Genomic DNA, 17,520 nt, shown 5'->3' on the forward strand with positions numbered 1-17,520 from the left:
CCACCCCCCGCCTGCCCGCCCGTCGCCTGCGTCATCCCCGCGGCGGCCGCCCACAGCGTTGAGCGGGGCGGCCGCCGGCGGCCAGCGCGGGCCCCGGTGCCAACAGACCTCGGCGGGGCGGGGCGGCCCCGCGCGCCCCCGCGCGGCCGTTGCGGGTGGCGCGGGCGGGGTGGGGGCCGCGGTCGCCTGGGTCGGCGGCTGCGGCGTCGTCTGGGCGCGGGTCGGGGTCCCCCTCGGCGGGGAGGGCTCGGGTCCGGTTCCCGGGCGCTTCCCAGCCGGCAGCGGCCTTGCCGCAGCACGGATGCCGTTTGTAGGCCCCGTGTCGCCCCGCCTGATCCCGAGACAGCGGCCCAGGCCGGGAGCGCCCGCCCGTGAAGGGCAGCGGCTTGCCGGGCGGGCAGAGGGCGAAGCCTCGCCGGGGTTCGCGTTCTGTGGTGCTCGGCCGGGTCAGCCCCGAGGCTCAGCGCCTCTGCGCTGAGACCGGCGTCTGGGGCACGGGCGCGTACGCGTCTACCGCGGAGTGTGGTTCCCGCTGCCGTGTGAGGTACGGCCCAGCACCGGGCCGTTATCGCGGAGGGGGCAGCGAACGCCCGCGCCAGCACGCAGCTGATAAGTAAAGCGGGAGAAGTAGCAGAACCCAAACAAAAGGCTCGGCCTTTGCACAAACAGCGGGAGTTTGCCAGCTCGCTTAGCAGGGCCCGCAGAGGTGGCAGCTATGGTAGTTAGCACTGGGTTTTCAGGTTGGTAGTTTGCGTTTGTTTTTACGTATAAGAAGCAAATGAGAAGCTCTGGAGGGAACTTAAATATCATCTGTCCTCGAAACGATTACCAGCAGAATGCCTATGTGATTTTCATTTTCAAGTGTTTTGAAAGACTTAAAGTGCAGACATGCTTGTGGGTAGGAGAATGCTGGGGGAAAGGGATGCGCTTGTTTTAGACAGCATTTAGCCTTAGTATAGGTTGCATTATTATTCAGCTGTGTAAGAACAGCATTCCTACTGAACAATCAACAAACAATTGAAATAAAGCAGCAAGGTGCAGTGAGTGGAAGGGGTGGCAAGAAGTTTAAGTCTTGTGTTTCTTCTGATGTGTGCCATTGAGCTGAAGCACTTTAGACAAACAGATGGAAGATGGATTACTGTTTCTTTTGGTTTCTGAAATCCTTTGATAAAAGGCATAAGGTTAATTTGGTAATAGCTGAAATTATTCTCAGCTAAAACCATTCTGCAATTTTAACAACAGGGATTGCGTAATCTCAACAATGTCAGATAAAGTTTGTTTGGCTGTGTCACAACGGTTTGGCAATCTGACATTGTTTATTTTTTCTTACTGCTCGGAAAGATTTTATTTACGAGAAATGTGAATATCGATAAGTGCAGAAGTATATGATCACTGGCAAACATTGGTAACGATGCTCTCTAGAATATGCAAACAGCCTGAAACAATAGCTCTGAATGCTAGGATTTTTTTCTTCTTAATTTCAATTGAATAGTAAGTTTAAAACCTCATAAACAAGATTTACTCCCTACTCATGGAACATGCAAGTGTTCAGACACCATTATATCTGTGATTTTAAATCAGTCGTGTTCACACAAGCACTAATTGGTTACACTTGTTTAAGAATAAATATACCAAAAGCCTGCTCCCACTTAGCAGCCCTTCTTTCTCTTACTGAGAAATGACTCAGTTTCTTTAGAGCTGATTTGATTATGTGGATAAATCAGGTATACTTCTGTGTATGAAGAAATGCCTGCGATAATGCTGATAGAAGAAAGAGGGTCATGTGTCGGTTGACTGATGTTGCAGTGTAAATGAGCGAAGGACAGCTGTATTATAATAAGCAAATAGTTCAGACGAGTTTTTCTATTTTTGTATTTCAGAGAAATTTCTGGATGCTGCAGATGTCTCTGACTAAGGGAATGGTCCCTGCCACTGTTTAATCTCTCACTTCTCTGGGGTTTTTTAGTGGGACTTGTATCTCACCCTCTTTATTGAATTAGTTTAATGTCATTCTCTTTAATAATAGGTATGTTACCCAATGTTGCTATTATAAACCAGAATATTATTTTCAGATCCCATTGTCTAACGTAGATAAGGTCAAAATAGAAAGACTTTCCTCTCTCACAGTGATAAAATAGTTAAAAAAACCAACAGATGGCCACTTGCATTGTCGTTATCCTTACAGCTTCCTTTTAGTATACTTTTTTCAGGGCAAACATCTTTTCCTGCTAGCATCAGAAGCAGCAAGTTCCCTTTGCTGGGAGAAGAAAAGCAATCCAGTTGACCTCACAGATCCCCCTTGTCCTGGACTAACATTAAAACAAATCAATCTCCATGCTAGAGAAAGACTTCAGATGACGTTACAGAAGTTTGATGGTAAGCCACCTTGCTTACTCTGGATTTCACATAATAACTTGGAGACTCTCTATGTTAGAAGCTTGTTGACAGTAACTGTCATTGCTTTTAGCTGTTTAACATTTGGGTTGTACTATTGTCAGAATTTCTGTATTATTTGTATTATGCTCGTGATCCTACTCAATCCAACGGAAGTAGCTACTTGTCAGCTAGAGCTTGTGATTTAATAACGCATGAAAAGAGAGCGATAGTGTTTATCACCCACATTTATAGTGACACCCTTAGTAAGTTGCTTCTCCAAACTGCATCACAAATAGCTTGCTAAAATCATTCTGAGCAAAAACCATAGGGAAGGTTGACCTGACCAAGCATGTACAGACTGAGGGGAAAAGGTTGTTTATGCTTGTTATTTATATGAAAGTGATGAAAAAGGCAGCTTGATGAAAGTAACATCTTGTAGTATGCCTATGCTGGTTTGGTAGCAACAACAAAGATGGCACCCCAGCTCATGAGCAAAGGTGCTCACACCAGTTGCATCCTTGTGGTGTTTCAGCAAGCATGACTTGACTACCATACAGATGCTGTAGGCCCTTAGTCGCTTGCTTCCACAGATGCTCCTCCTCTTGAGTTTCTACTCTACACATGCTTTGTCTTTTAGTTCAGGCATAACTTCCACCTGAAAATTTGAGCCTTGCCCTGGTTGAAAAGGAGAGCCACCTTATTTTGACATTTTGTGGGGACTCAGGATAACAGGGAAAAAGCAGAATAAAATTGATTTCTGCAAATGAACCTGTTCATGATGGCAAGAGGACTTTGAAGCTGTCAGAGGATGTTCCTTGGAGTTCCTATCCATGTCTTGCTGTCACTGGAGGACTGCCACGCTGCTTGGGGAGAAGCCTAACTTTTGTCAGCTGTCTCAGGGATGGGAGCTGCAGGTGTTGGAGCTAGCTGTGGCTAAACCTAAGCGGAAGCTCGAAGGGGGCTGGAGGACTGAAGATTTACACAGCTTTCAGGCTGTGTACGTGAGGAAATTTGCCCAGAGTCCTATTGTCTGTGTTTCTCTGGGAAGAGCTCTTGTTGCTGAGGTGGGGGAGGAATCTGGACATCGACTGAGTCTCTGCTGCTTGGTTCTGGACCTCAGTATTATGGATGTCTGGCAGCTGGTTGTTTCAGCCTTGGATAAGTCAGTGGAGAAAGGAAAAGTCATAACCAGATCAGTCTTTGGTAGTCTGGAGACTCATATTACTGGGCACTCTAAGACCCCAGTGGCCTACAGGAGCACTGCAGCCCACAGGCAGCTTGCTCAATTTATTTGTCTTAAGGCTTTGCAGACTGTCTAGTGCTCTCCTGCAAACTGGAGTGGCGTTTTGAGACCAATGGCAGCATGCTTGGTATGTTCCTAGTGGGACTGCTCCACGTTATCCTGTTTCCTAGGCATGCATGTGTGTGTGGGAAAAGGAGTTTAAAATCAGTGTAGGTTGAACAGGAAGCATTCAACTACTTTGAGGTCTTCCTTCATGTTAATTTTGCCAACATCTTCCAACCAACATGTCTGTGCCTCTGGTGAGCGTAAGGAGGCTATTTCTACAGATACCCAGATTTCTGGAAGCTGTGAGGGATGTTGGTGACATGGGAGACCCTCCTTGAAGCAAGGCTAGTGTTTTGCCATGGTCCTTCTGCCTGAGGCCTACCCTGCATAGGGAAATAATCTGTTGCAGCTTCTTGACCTTTCACATTCTTGCTGTGCGGGATGGCAACCTTTCTTGTGCCCCTTTCAAGACTCATGTCTGATCCTGCTCTAGGAGTGGGCTGGCTGTGGACTGGGAAACCTATGACACTGTGGCCATGACTGTGAGGGGACTGAGTCCTGGAGGGAATGGCTGGGGCAAACTAGAGTCTTTGTGAGCCTGGCGCTTGAACAAAAGAGGTGCAGCTGAGGAGAGTTGTAAGAAAAGTTTTGTTGATTACTTCACCAGGGTCATGTCATGTAAGCTGAGTAAATAGTCCTGACTGAGTTGCTGTTTACAACATCTCAGAGTGGGTTTGCATTCAGAGCCCCTATAGCACTATTTTGAAATCGTGCCTACAGCAGTTGTGGTAGGAAGTTGAGTAACGGTGTGCAAGAGTCAGCTATGGGGAGGCCAAGAGAAGTGCTTCAAGAAGCGAATGAACTCCAAAGAGGGGTGCCTAGATACATCTTTATTAATATATCAGTATCGGCAACAGCTGAGGCCATGACAGGCTGTGTTGCTAGCCAGAACTTCCATCTTGTCATACTTGGCTATTCCAGAGTATGTGACTCACATGTGATTAACCTGAAATTCCCTCCCAGATACAGGAGTGGCTGGGGAGAGACAAGGTCTCATGTTTTCAGGTGGGTGGAAGGGTGCTCCCATCAAGGGTACTGTGACTGTGTCTGCCTGGGTCACAGGCGCTAGCTGTGAGAACCCATGCCGATGAGACATTCAGCAGCATGAGACAGGGCGGGGAAACTAAGCAGTGTCCCTGTGCCACAACCTTCTGTTTTCTCTTCCTCAGCTGTGAATGTGGATACCTACATGAAGACACAAGCTGGAGACAGGTGAGCCTTCCAGGCTTTCTGGAGAACTCCACGCAGAGCAGTGAGGCTATTCAAGTTTTGATTACAACCAGTAAGAACCAACTAGCCGAAAAGGTCAGGGTAAACATTAGACGAGACTGTCCATGAAATAGCAGAGTGAGCTAGTGATCTGCAGGACCAGAACAAGGAGTAGGATCAACATGAACGCCATGAAAGTCAGGAAGGCAACCTTCAATGAACTTGGAGAAGAGGAAGGCAGGGCTCCCCTGGGAAGGTTGTATGAGAGGTAAATGGCAAAGAAAGAGTGAATTCGCAGGAGCTTCTAATATTAAGAGTACAGATACAGGTTTTCCTTGTGAAGTCAGCAACTGTAGTTAGGAAGCCAGCTTGGCTAAATCACTCAAACTGAAGAAACAAACCTATAGGGAAGGAGAAAGCAGGTTAGGCTATTAAGGCTGAGAATAAAAGTATATTGGAAGCATGTAGGGACAAAATCAGAAAGACACAAGCATGAAATGAAATGCAGCTAGCAAGCAAAATAAAAACCCCCACATCACTGTAGAAGCCCACTAATTGTTTGAAGTAGGAAGGTCTCTGACTGTAAAGTGGGAAAACTAAAAGGTGTCAAGAAGTCAGTACCTTCTAGACTTCCCTACAGAAGATCAGTAAAATAAGAAAACTAATACATTATTCTCAGTTAAGAAAAGAGTAGAATATTTAAGTCAGGTATTTTCAAATGGACCTCAAGTCTCTATTTAACCTCATCCTAGTGTATTTAAAGATCTTGCTAACAGAATCTCAGTGTCAATAATCAATGTCTGAGAAGTTATGGATGTTTGGTAGGACAGAGGGAGGCTGTAAAGTGACAGGCATGGTGGAAGGGAGGGAGGAGAAAAAGAGAAGGTATGAAATTATTGATTAAGCAAACTAATTTCAATACATAGTGAAAAATATATTTGTACCTCCCTGAAGAATAACATAGGAATGAGTAACTGTCAGCAAGAAATCACATCTCAAAAATCTGATTGCCTTTACAACAACAAGATGTATCTTATGGATAGAGAAGAGCTATAGATGCAGTATGTCTTGATTTTCAAGTAACTTTTTATGTGATTCCCGTAATCAAATTAATAAAGTGTGTTCTACGTTGATCTGCAGTTGGGTACGCACAAAGCTTGTTGAAAAAACAGAGTTATGGGTGGTTCTCTATCAAATTGGAAATGTGTATCAAATTGGATTGCACAGATCCAGAATCTGGTGATCTGGATGAATGCTTATAAAGGGGAAAATGTTTATTGAATTCACATATGTACCAGGCTGGGAAGAAGTAAGTATGGTGGAGGACAGGGACAGAATAAAAAACTATCTTCAATTAGAAATACGAAAAAAATGGGAAGCCTGTCAACCAAAACAGCTGTAGACCTAGGCAACAATAGTCAACTGGTAGGGAAAACTGGTTAGGTAGCAGTTTTGTACAATAGTAACTTGGGCTTTGAGTGGTCACAGACTGGGTGTGAGTCAACTGCGGCTTGTTATTGCAAAAAAAGATAAATGTACTGCTGGGATGTATTATGAAGATTAGAGTTTGCAAGACTTGGCAAGGAATTCTGCTTTGCTTAGCAGTTGTAAAGCAAGTTTTGGATGTTGCACATGAAGAAGGATGTGGACCACCTGGAGAGCAACTAGAATGTCAAGGGGCCTAGAGGAAACAGTGAATTATTTCAGATTGGCTAATTGGGGAAGAATAAGAATGACAACAGTCCACAAATACGTGAGAAGTTACCTATGAGATGGGAATAACCTGTTTTCCGTGTCCATCGGGGCAGAAATTGCAACCAGCTTATTTTAAGTTAAGCATTAGGACAAACATTTTTCAAGGGCAGATGTACTAGAAAAGAGATTGCCAGTGGTTTGGTCAGGGTCTGTCATTGGGTTGTTCAAGAACAGGCTATCTACATATCCTCCCTAAATAGAAGTTTAGTAGGTGTAGCGGGGCTGCCTGGAGGCAGGGAGGTTGTCAGTATGACTTTCTGAGGGCCTTTCAGCCCTATGTTTCTATTGTTGCTAATGTCATAGAATCATAGAATGGTTTGGTTTGGAAGGGACCTTTAAAGATCATCTAGTCCAACCACCCTGCAGTCAGCAGGGGCATCTTTCACTAGATCAGATAGCTTAAAGCCCCATCCATCCTGGCCTTGAACACTTCTAATGATGGGGCATTGCTTCTCTGGGCAACTTGTTCCAATGTCTCACCATCCTCATTGTAAAAAATTTCTTCCTTGTATCAAATCTAAATCTACCCTTTTTCACTTTGAAACCGTTGCCCCCTGTCCTATCACTACAGGCTCTGGTAAAAAGTGGATCCTGTCTGCCAGTACACCCATTGTCCCATCTCATGTCCTGGAGTCCATGCCACTGATACTAGTTAAAGGTTTCAGCCCCCAAAAATCCTCTCATAATCCTGCTCCTAGTTAAGTTAATTTACTGATGAAACACAGTGCAACTTCTCAGGTGTAATCCTGATCTCATCCTAACCCTATTGCTTTTAAACAATGTGCAATGTTTTGGAGTTTTCATAAACCTACATCTCTTTTTTTAACTGTAAGACTTACGTTGTAATCACAACTGGTCAACATTCCCCAAATATCTGCCATGGGTAAATACAGGAAGTGTCTTATGGGTATTTTACTTGCTATCTGGTAAGCTTTGAAACTGAGTCTTTCCAGTCATTACTCTTGAGAAATAATTTCCTACTGCTGGCTTTATTTGTTAAAAAAATATGATTGTTAATACTTCTCTAGACTTGAAATAAAAGAATAAATTCTTAATGTTTTCAACCAGATTCATAAAATAGTTTTCCAGCCATGTTGAGTTTAGTTATTTATGTATACAACAGGAGTAAAGAATAATGAACTTTACTTGTGAAATCTTTTGCTTTGTGTGTGTGAAGAGAAAATTGAAAGGAATATTTAAAGTCAGTAACCATGTTTGGTTACAATTTTTTAATTGTTGTTTCTTTTGAGAAAAATTGTTCTTTTGTTCTTTTTTTTTTTATAATAAATCGTTAGGGCTCAGTAAGGCAAAACATATTTGTTATTTGTACTGATTCTAGCTGGTAGAAAATAGTAGCAGTAAGTAGTAGTAGAGTAGAAAATACTTCTCTCCTAGGAGTCTGGCCTTTTTAACATAAAGATTGCTTTTGTAAGGCAATGTCAAGATGAGTAACTGCTTAAACTTAGGGTAAAAGTACTTTTTTTTTTTTTCTTCCACTTCGAAGCCTCTGTTGCTGGCCAGATTCAGCCTTGCAAGGTGTTTTTTTTAATTAGGGAATGCAGTGACAGAGAACCCAGTTATGTCTGTGGTGCACTATTTTTATTTACAAGAAATGTACACAAAATCCTATCTATCTGAAAAGAGGAAGAATCAAACACCACCACACAGATTGTCTCCTTACAGTTTGTTCTTTTGACTTTCCTTTGGTGACATGCAGCTGTTGCTTCTCTTGCTCTCTGTGACTTGTTTTCTGTTTGCTTGCTGGGTGCTGATGACACACAGATACACCCTGTCCTTCCAAACCACAGTCAACCTTTGCATTTGCATTCAAACCACAGTGCTATCCTTTATACCACTTATCTTAGTTCCTACCCCAGCCTTGTCATGCTTGTCTGGATTTCAGACAGTTTGTTTTACTGAGTCAGTTACTGATAAATAAAGGCAAATTTAGCATGGTTAGATAATTCTGTTCTACCCACTGTTTTCAGCAGTGCCCACAGAGCAAAGTCAATGGCTACTCTCAGAAATAGCAAAACTACAGGATGAAGTTATATTAAAAGTTAAATATGTATTTATGTAATCTTAGTGTTCAAAGTGCTGTGGTATATGGCACCATGTATACTGCGTTTGTGTCTCTGTCTTCTGGATGAAAATACACTATCATTTCTGAGGGAAAAGGGCTCTTTCTCCCACTGGTATTTCCCACAGGACTTCAGGAGAGGGCTGGCTTTGGAAGTGCTGCTTCCCATAGCACCAGAATGGTGCTGAACTGTCGCTGTGAGAGGCAGGGACGCCCAGAGCACAGCTCCTGCTGGGTCTTTAAGCTAAGTAGGAGGAAAGGACAAGAGACCCTGCTGCTCATGGAGGCAGCCCTTCCCTTCCCTGGATGCTGTGAATCTCTTAGTTCCAGCTGAGGTCCTAATTCAGCTGTCCTGCAGCTACTATCTATCGTGGCTGCGTGATCTGCCTCTGTGTTGGGCTGGGAGCTCACGGCGTTCAGAGCTTGGCCAGAGGCGGGAAAACCTGCAGTTTGGCAGTGGAAGAAATGGCTCCTGTGAATGGCAGAGTTGGTGCATCTGAAGTGGCAGAAACTCCACTTTTACAACAAATGCCATCCATGAGCATTCAAGGATTTAACAAGACAGTCTCTGAAATGGAGTAAAAATCTTTTAGGAGGAAGAGAGTACACTTTTTTTCCCTAACTGGCTGCAGAACAGAGTTATTCTTTCAGTGTTACCACATCTGCGCCTCAGGACAGCTAGCCATCACTCACGCCTCCTGGTAAGCTCCTCGGTGAACAAGTTCTTCAGCTGAACTGATTAGATCCAGATGGGATGCCAACAGTAGCTGTGGTCACACCTTGTCATTAAATCAAGCATATGATTCTGTGTGATGTAGGGGAGTTTTGTCATTGACCTAATTAGGATCAAAAGCACATCCTAATGGCTGCCTGCAAGACCCTGTAAAAGTTTTGCCATTGTACTTTTGTACCAACTGCTTAACACATCATGACTCCCATCTGCATGTGCACAGAGACCAAATCAACTAGAGCTCTTATCAAGCTTCTGGGGTAAAGCTGATCAAAAATAAAATACCGAACCAAAATCTGTTTTGAGTTATTTTATATTTCATACAAATTTAACTCCATTAATTGTCATGGAATTTCTCTTCAGTTGCACTGTTGGAACCAAGTGCAGAGCTTTTGCTTCAGTTGCCTCCCAGCTTCAGAAAATGTTCTGATCAGGAATCTTTTAATTTCTTTCATTTTTCTTGATGTTGAAGTTATTTCACTAACCCTTCTTTATCTTTGCTGCTGAATATACATTTGATTACTAAATTTAGTGCTTCTCTTCACATGACCTATTTCTTTTGAGTCTTAATGCTGTTGCTTGGATACGCTTCTGTCTTCTAAGTGAGGCACTTGGTTTCATCTTGCTTTTTTCTATGCTTTGGTCGATGCAAATTGATTGTTACTGAATATTTTTTCAGGTATTTAAATGTATTTGGTTTATCTGGCACCTTGCTTTCAGCAGAACTTTTGTCTTTGCAGGTCTGTGGTTTTATGTGTAGTATATCCTGTGTAACATTGAATAGCTTGCTATTCTTGCTTTTCTTTATAATCAATTACAAAAATGACACCACTATGCCAAGTAAAGGCCAATCACTACATAACTTATGGGAATACTAAGATTTATAGATAAATTTCCTTTTTTTATGTGTACTGTAGCTGCAAGTTAATTCCTGGAGCACCTTACACAAATTTATCTTTTTGTTTTAGTCCTGGGCTCGTAAAAGTATACAACAGGAATAAAATAAAGCATTTCAGTTTGAGCTGAAGTATTCTTACTCCTGTATGGAGTTTTGCTTATACCATTTTGAAATAGATATAGTAGACTAGAAAAAGAAAAAATTGAAGGAAGGGCAGCAGAGAATAGTTACCATGTGTGGAGAAGGTAAATAGGTTCAAATTCTTGGTTTAGAGGAGTGATGATGGAACGCAGCACAAGTAAAACCTTTAAAGCAATGGATGGTGTGGAAAGGTGAACAAGAAGAAAGCATTCACATAACCTCACAATACAAGAATTAGGAGCATCCTGTGAATCATAACAGATGAAAAAAAAATCAGAAGGAAGTAGGTTTTTATGTGACAGAAATAGTGGAATGTGATGCTGTTGGAGACTGAGGAGGCAGTACTAAAGGGAATAGGTAGGGTGATGGAAGGTGTCTGCTGGTTGCCATTGAAGATAGTGGCCAGATACAGACCCCGTCTCAATCCTTTGGTCACTGTGTGCTGGAAGCTGAAAAAGTATACAAGAAGAAGGTTCAGAGTGTGTTGCTAGATTTTTGTACGGGTTGTATTCTGATTTATATAATGTGCTGTCTGGCTTATGCTGCTGTATCTTCACTGCTACTTGTAACTATGCTAACTGGATTAAAGATAGCACATGTATACCTCCCTATGCTCCAGGCACATCTTGACTTTTCTGTGTGGGGTGTTTTGGACGTGTAGAGCAATTTCGAGAAGAAAGGGGATACTTCTGAAGTTTACCCTTGTCAAAACATTCCATATGTTCACTGGTATGTCGCTAAGTAATCACACTGACGTGCGTGTTTAATACTGTGTATTTTATTTGTAGGCACACCCAAGGTTTCGTTATGGTTTGTACTGCTGGAGAAATAATAGAAATCAAAGAGATAGAATTCTGTGAAGAGGGCAGTAATTGATGGTGATGTGTTGTGGAAACACATGCCTGAAATAAGTACTTGGACATCCCATTTATTAAGACTATTACCAAATGTTACTTTTATGAAGATGTTACTGTAGGCTGCATGAAAGAAAATGAATGCATATGCTTGTTAACAGTCAAAATGAGAATAACATATATAGTCATGCTCTTGATGGGTAACTTCTAGTGTAATTGTTGGCTTTTGAGGCTGATGCAGAATGCTGCTCTCAAGAAAAACAATGAAGTGCCCACCTAACTAGAGAAGCAAAAAGCTAAATAAGCTGCTTACACATAGCTGTCTAGTACCATTTTAGTTGTTGTGTGATATATCTCTCCTGTCCTCCAGCTGTTGCTTCTGAAAGCTGCAGATCTATCATCAGTCTTGTGGTGTATCTGCCAGCCCTCTGCAGATATCTTTGATACCCAGGGGTGTGTCAGGTCGCACTGGATGGCACAGAGATGCAGATATCTCTGTGAGTGGCAGCTGAAAGGTCACCCAGGGGAGTCTCGCTGACACTCCTTCAGGTAACAGAAGTGTGGAGGAACCTATCTGGGGAATCAATTCCTTACCTAGGTGTCTCAGAGCACTGATGTACAGCCCCCAGAAGATAGAAGTTTATACTTCAGTTACATGAGCTGAACTTAGTGGAGTTAATACAAATAAGTAACATTAAAAATCATGTATATGTGAGTTATGCAATAGCAGCTTGGTTCCACACGTATGCAGTACAGTACTGGGTACCTTACTTTGATTTTTACTTGATTTTGGTATCTAGTATGGAAGAAACTTTAATAAAGGTCAGTTAAATGCTAAGGTACTTTTTCTTTTGGTCTTTTAAGGAATTATAATTTCTTTACCATTTTGCTCCTTGTTCAGATGGTGTTGGAATTGTCCTATACCAAACATGTATATTTAAAATAGCAAATACATGTATATGGCTTTTGAAATTAAAAAACCTAATTGGTGAACTAGCTTTATTACCCCCTTTATCCATCAGAGAGTTGAATAATGACACATAGTGAATAAATCAACAATTAAACGTAACTACCCTATGACAAACAAATACCAAAAAAAATAACAAAACAACGATTACAGGCTTAGATAAAATCAAGGTATATATTAATATCTAGAATAATCTGAAAAAATTACATCAATCAAAAATCATTAAAACAATCTTACACAAATAGTACTACATCTTACTGTAAGAGCTTTGCATTTTTTAAATCAATGTTAACATTTTTGGCAAACTTACATTGTTTTTCTTTAGTATTTATCACACAACATTATTTTGGTCATACAACAAGGTACATTGAGACCTCCTGAAAGACCATTTAATTAAATGAGTCCCAGCTGTTGTCTGCTGTTGAATTTCACCTTTTAATCTTAAAGTCCTCTTTAAAACTGTCAGAAAGGGATGTGTGTTTGATTACTTTGCTAATGATTAAGGAAAAAATCCAATGTATCTGATAACTCAATATTGCTTCTTATTAACAGTTGCCTAAGCAACGGATATGGAAAACCTAAGTGTATTCCCAACACGTCTTCTGGCTAGGTGATGCTGATATCTATAGTCTTAACAGCATGCTATGTCAGCGTTGCCAAGTGGATCATTACCTCCAGTGTGAGGTACTGTAATTACATCATCTAATACTGTCAGCATTTATCCTAATTCTGCCATTTACCAATCTCCCTGTTTTTAAGAATGTTAACTGCCCAGAATGTTTTAGATTGGAGTATTTCAAACCTAGGTTAGTGTGAATTTCAAACTTCTCTGATTTGATAAAGCTCTGCAGCTGCGTATGTTCTCAGTGGTTTCAGAGTAGACAACTGCATTAAGCAGGAACAGGCCCAGAATAGCCTGTTCTACCAGTTGTTGCATACATCCATATTTCCAGATACACAAAGATTGTAATTTCCAGCAGCTGCTACCTATCTGGCATATGAACTATCTCTCCAAACACCGTTGCCATATAGCACTAAGGGCAGCCTTTCAGCCCTCACCACCAGCCACTTGTAAGGGCCTGAGGGGAGTGTCTTGACTGTGTGTGTTACTTGTGTGCTTACACAGGTGTGTGAATGCTACCTGTGGACACCTGAAACCATCTCACTTAGTCTGGAGGTGGGATTTCAATTCAGACAAGCTGGCTCAGCTGGGATGCAAGACCAGCCCTGCTTCTCACTCTCACTTTTGTTAGTAAGCTGCCAGCTTCAGAGTGACAACATAAATGAGTGCTGACAGTCACCCAGTATTTCCCAGCATTTCCAGAGTGACCAGAAGAACAGACAAGTTCTCTTACAGTTAAATGAGAAAGAATCATAGATACTGTTGCAGGTGTGGATTTAATAAAACAATAGAGGATTTAATCCTCCCACACCTCAGCATTAGCCTTCACCACCTAGTTCCCTGCTGTCATAGAGGGAACTGGTGCTATTAGTATAGTGCCGAGGCTCCTCTCAGAGTCTGCAGTCCCATGCGACTGGGAAGAAGCTGTGGCTGTCTCTAACAGCCAAGAAAGGTACGTCTCTGCCTGCGCCGCTGGTCCACGCTCTTGTGTGTCTCAGCCCAGGGGGCCTGCCTACCTTACGTGACCTCTGGGGGAGTGTGTTCTTGCCACGTTGTCCCATATGGCCAAGGTGTGCACCTCCAGTGCGTGGCCCTGCGCGGAAGAGAGAAGCCTTCATCCATTCCAATGCTGCGGTAACATAGAAAGCTTTATGTTCCCATGAGTTCTAGGCCCTCACATGCAATACTAGTAGGACTCATTGCAACTCACATACAGCTTTAAATACACCCACTCACACCCAGGCTGGACTAACTGAGATTGTCTGTCTGTACCCAAACACCTGTCACTCTCATTAAATCTGGAGTGAACACAGACTCTTAGTTATATAACGTAATACCAAAACACAATTTTATTTTTCCTGAAAAAAGAAATAAACCCCTAACGGAACTTGCATTCTATACTCTGTTTTCAGTACATGACTTCACATCCCCCAGGAAAATGATATTTAGGGGCAATATTAATTGTTAATCTTTACTTGATTTTCACTTGACTTGACACTTGGTACTAAGAATGGAGAATCCTTTTTTAATTTAATGTTTTGCTTAGCTTATTTCACTGTGGTACTAGCATGAAGCAGCAGTCCCTTCTGTGGCTTAAAATGGGGCAAATACTACACTCTTCTGCCATTCCATCTTGACAAACACTAGACATCTGCTTTAGAAGGAACTAAATGAGGAGAACAGAAATAGGATTCCTGTTTTCTACCACATTGCATTTCTAATTGCTGATTGGAGATGATTGTCACTAAAATAAAGACTTTTTAAAATTAGGTTTGATACATCTGAGTGTGCAAATCAGATTATTGAATTATACACTACAGAAATAAAAGACAAATTCAATGACCTTGATAAAATCAAAGTTTTTCTGTACAGATTTATAGTACTAAATTTTAAGTTAACCCCTTCCTACTAATAAAGATAATATACTAGTCTCTAATTAGTTAGAATTTGCAGAAAATTTATTTAATTTTACAAACATTACATCTCGGGGATTTCTGAATGTATATTTATAGCCGACAGGTCAGGTTAAACATTTTTTCAGTTTTACTCAGAGTGGCTCATGTTCCCTTGAACTGTTGGAATATACCATGTATCTTTCTTACTCCATGCTCTGAACATTTGATGGCAGCACTGGGACCCATGGGGACTCAGATGGTGAAAAACAGCACCAGACTTTGCATTCAAGGAACAACTAGATACCAAAAGCACATGTTGAACTAGATCAGCATGTGCAGTCTTCTAACAACAGTATATTCACTCCTCCTTGTTCTGTCAGTACTTTGCTTGCTGGCCCTGTAGAAGAGATCACAGCAAAAGTCTTTCTCTTTTGACTTCTCCAATTTTTCTTTAATAGCTAGTATCACTTTAGTGATTGATTTACATTGTTTCAGTGATTATTTCAAATGGTACTTTTTTCATTATTTCAATATTTTGTTCTTGGTGGTGTTGGTTTCTGAGGGGACAAGTTCCATAATTTTGCAAAGTCCAGTATCACATTTATATTTTGCTCAAAAATTTAAGAGTGGTTTATTCAATGCTTGCAACTTTTATTTCTGTTTTGGAGTCTTGGATGAGTAGACACCTGTATGCATCTGTTGGGGGTGATCTGAAAAAGAAGGAGAAGCTGTGTTTCTGAGTATGTAGATGTAGTATGTAAACTAGACTGACATCAGTAATAATGACAAGTTTGGGCCCTTAGAAATAGTGCTTAACAGAAATAGGATATCTGTAGTTTAACAGATTTAACTAGTTTTGTCATTTTCCAAGCAATGGTGAGAACAGTCAGATGAACAGATGTACAGTTCAGGGGATAGTAAGTAAACAAAGAAATTGTAGGCAGACTTGCAAATGTACCATACAATACAACAGTGTATGAAAGGAAAACAGATCTCAGAGTCTTTTGATTTAAAACTGCTGGGCAGCTGTCAAATCTATGATTGTTTTGCCAGCAGTATGCCAGTGCTACAGCCCTTGCCTAACTGTATAAGCCAATGTATTTCCTTAGAGAAATCAATTTATGACGGTTTGAAGAATCAGCTAGAAAGACTTACACAACTCATCTTTTCATAATCAAGAGCTCCATAAAAGACCAGTCCCCCAGTTATGCTTCAAGTTACTTAAAACTGAAGAGTAAAAGGGACGGTTTGAAGTAAAGATGTGGTATCTACATTTTACATAGCTACTTTTGTGAAGTTGTCTATAAGAACACATGAAATATTTCATGAAGCATGGGCACATCTGATGTAGTTTGGAATAGCTGATAGTATTCCTGCTCTCTGGGTTTGGTTTGCCTTAAAGCCTCATGCTGTGGTTGTCCAGCAGCTGAACAGCAGCTGAATTCAGGCACAAGGGGTGAAACAACTGGAACCATTAACTGCACCAGCCCTCCTACGACCATTCCTGTTCATAATTCAGAGCCCTCAGAGTCGGGCTGTAAGGAGATTTATCACGTTGTTATCTCTGGTGAGTGTTACTTTGAAGGTAGTGGCTGGAAGGACTTTTAATGAATACTAAATTCCTGAACTGATCTCTCCCAGACCTTGATTAAGCTCTTTTTGCTATGATCATAATTTAGCAGCCTAGTTAAGAGTTAGCATAATCTTCCTTCAGTTCCTAAATCCAGGCAGAAATATTATTAAAACAGCTATTTGAAAAATCCAGTCTACTGAAATGCTGCATCAGATGGTGCAGTCAGGGACCTCTGTGAGGCACAGCCCCAGTCATAGCACCATGGCTACTGATGAATCCAGTTTCTGCACGTTTTTTTAGAACATGTTAAATTTTACTATCTAATAACTCATAGCAATTGACCAGTTGACTGCGCAGTGCTGTTTCTAGCTATGGACTAACAAATAAACCAAGTATGTTCTGCCAAGGTGGAATGAACTTTGAATCTTAGAATCATAGAATCGTTTAGGTTGGAAAAGACCTTTAAGATCATCATGTCCAACTTCTAACCTAATACTGCCAAGTCCTATGAAACCCTGTCCCTAAGTGCCACATCTACACGTTTTTTAAGTACCTTCAGGGATGGTGACTCAACCACTTCCCTGGGCAGCCTGTTCCAGTGCTTGACAAACCTTTCAGTGAAGAAATGTTTCCTAATATCCAATCTAAACCTCCCCTGGTGCAACTTGAGGCCATTTTCTCTCGTCATATCCCTTGTTACTTGGGAGAAGGGACCAACACCCACCTCGCTACAACCTCCTTTCAGGTGGTTGTAGAGAGCCATAAGGTCTCCCCTCAGCCTCCTTTTCTCCAGGCTGAACAACCACCATTCCCTCAGCTGCTCCTCATAAAATTTGTGCTCTCGACCCTTCACCAGCTTCGTTGCCCTTTTTAAGACACACTCCAGCACATCACTGTCTTTCTGGTAGTGACGGGCCCAACACTGAGCATGGTATTTGAGGTGTAGCCTCACCAGCGATGAGTACAGGGGGAAAATCACTTCCCCAGCCCTGCTGGCCTCACTGTTTCTGATACAAGCCAGGATGCTATTGGCCTGGACGACTTTTAATTCACTTTCCTTCAATTCATGTAG

The 17,520-nt window shown here is 41.8% G+C and overlaps 1 long non-coding RNA gene across 1 annotated transcript; it reads left to right on the plus strand.

Annotated features, from left to right (window-relative positions):
- The first annotated feature begins 2,209 nt into the window (after window positions 1-2,209).
- On the plus strand, window positions 2,210-11,127 carry LOC141957121 (uncharacterized). Its single transcript, XR_012633064.1, has 3 exons — window positions 2,210-2,376; window positions 4,894-4,936; window positions 8,897-11,127. It is a non-coding gene; the product is annotated as an uncharacterized LOC141957121 (long non-coding RNA).
- The last annotated feature ends 6,393 nt before the right edge of the window (window positions 11,128-17,520 follow it).

This window comes from Athene noctua, chromosome 2, assembly GCF_965140245.1.
Source record: "Athene noctua chromosome 2, bAthNoc1.hap1.1, whole genome shotgun sequence".
Lineage (NCBI taxonomy): Eukaryota > Metazoa > Chordata > Aves > Strigiformes > Strigidae > Athene > Athene noctua.